The 2,253-nt window shown below is 37.5% G+C and overlaps 1 long non-coding RNA gene across 1 annotated transcript; it reads right to left on the reverse strand.

Annotated features, from left to right (window-relative positions):
- Positions 1–224: 224 nt before the first annotated feature.
- On the reverse strand, positions 225–894 carry LOC143412747 (uncharacterized). Its single transcript, XR_013093291.1, has 3 exons — positions 805–894; positions 561–673; positions 225–353 (listed from the first exon to the last, which is right to left on the reverse strand). It is a non-coding gene; the product is annotated as an uncharacterized LOC143412747 (long non-coding RNA).
- Between the last annotated feature and the right edge of the window lie 1,359 nt (positions 895–2,253).

Below are 2,253 nucleotides of genomic sequence, written 5' to 3' on the forward strand. Positions count from 1 at the left end.
CCAAGCAGAGTCTTAAATAAGGAAGGGGGGTATGAGCGCCGCTGGACTGCACTCAGGACCAAACCGAAGTTGCTGGCTGTGATTCTCTTCTTGCGATATGCTGACCTTTTATAAAGAAACACAAATTAAGAGACACAGTTAACTAAAATTTCCTACTTAACACTTAACAGAATAAATTTCAAAGCACTTTCTTACCACAATGCATTCTTCGTTTGCACAACTGTTGCTTCCTCAATCTGTTTCTTCTCTTCGTCAGACACAGCCAGTGATGCCAAGAGATAACGAGCCTTGTCTTCTGCTTGGGGAAATCCCAGGTTCCTCAGCACTTCATCAAATGTCTTGGCTGGTTTAGCCTAGATTTAAAGCAAAAGGATTTTAAAGGTTTTAATGGAACCAAGAAATTTTGACCACAGAATAGACAAAGTCAGGTACAGAGTATATAAAATACATGTAAAAAATAAAGTGGGGACAGTGGAAGCAAACAGTCTGCTGTATGTAGTTTACAAGAGTTTACATACATGTACAATTTATACCACATGTTAAAGTAAATATCAAAGTACCTGAGAGCATTCAGGACTCAAAATCCAACCCATCCCAGTAAAACGTTGCAATTTCGATAGGGATGCCACTGCCCATTCCTTGTCCTCCTGGGAGACAGGTCTTTCGATTCCAGCTGAAAAAAAAAAACTTTTAGTAATCTGTATAAATAATAATTTTAGCATATAAAACATAATGCTTTTTAAAAAGTTAAGAAAATAATTATTATAATTAATTCAAAGGACAAATTTTAAATAAATAACTGACCTTGTGTTGTTGAGGGTGTCATCACAGACACTCTCTTGGCAGTAATTTCTTCTGCTTTGCATGATTTTACCCTCTTCCACACACATTCCACGTCAGTGCGAGACACATTCTTCTCCACCCAAATCAACAATGCCGCCATATAATGGCACTTATCATTGCCAATCGGGCACTCACAGGAGCTGAACCTGACTGACTGACCCTCAACATGCACCTACATTGAAAGAAAGTTAATGCTTACCCTAAACATTCTAACAAACACTTGCAGCGCTGCTCTGTGTACTGGTACTAGGTTAACTAGGCTAATATAACTGGTACTAGGCTAACATTACTAACTCTCCAAAACCTCCATGTTATGTAGATTTTCATCTTCGTTTACTTCCACTGTTATAGCATTGCTGTACGTGTGTGTGCTTTATGAAATACATCAGAATACAGAATATCTCATGTTTAATCGTCGGCTAGCTAGCTTACTCCTAGCTCACCTCAACATTGTAAATCTTCTTTTTCATGGATGCCTGGACACTTCCCTTTATAATTCCGCCTGGGAGAACGGTTACACTGACCACTTTACTAGAGTTGAAGGAATTAAGACCCTTTTTAACCCTAATTGGTACTTCGCTAAAGAAGGAGGTAATCGTGAACAAAGTCACTGGCTCCGCCATCGTTGTTTCTTGAGGAGCACTTAGACCCGGAAATACCTGCAACGTCATCCGTGACGTCTGACTGAACAACCGGATAGCTTACTGTGTGAAGAAAGGTTGGTTCATAGAAAGTAGCACAAAAGTTTAAAAATAAATTTAAAAAAAGCTGCTTACATATCATCTAAGATATACAGAAGATGTACCAGCAGCAGCAGGGTGTGTGATATTGAAACAGTAATTCTGCTTTATTCTGCTGGCCTGAGGGGCCTTGGGGCAAATTGATTAAATCATTATCACAACATTGGTCTGTTCAGATCAGTGAAATAGCCAGCATATAGCCAGCATAGGGTGCCTCGGTCCTGGTTATTGCTGTGACCATATATTATTAAAGGAGAGACTTGAATGGTATTGAACTGGCTTAAATGAATATAAAGCTGATCATTTAAAATGAATTACAATGAGCTAAGGCAGAGACAAAGAGCCTCTTTGGGCTAAGCGAAACTGCAAGTAGGTCAATAATGCTGACAAATTTCCCGATTAATGAGCTATGTAATCACTTTTATATTCTAGTATCTAAAAACATATACAAAACACCCCATTTATATCAGTCTATATGTATCTATAACTATTTTTCTATGTTTTCCTTTTGTCTAATAATTAACTAAAAATACAAGTGCATGGAGGTAGCGAGACAGTGGGTGGACATTACAAAAGCATACAAAAAGAACAATTACACAATATTTATATTATCATTTGTGTATTACTGATTTGATGATATTATATTATATCAGTGTTTCATTTTTAATTA

This window comes from Maylandia zebra, linkage group LG15 (genome assembly GCF_041146795.1).
Source record: "Maylandia zebra isolate NMK-2024a linkage group LG15, Mzebra_GT3a, whole genome shotgun sequence".
NCBI lineage: Eukaryota > Metazoa > Chordata > Actinopteri > Cichliformes > Cichlidae > Maylandia > Maylandia zebra.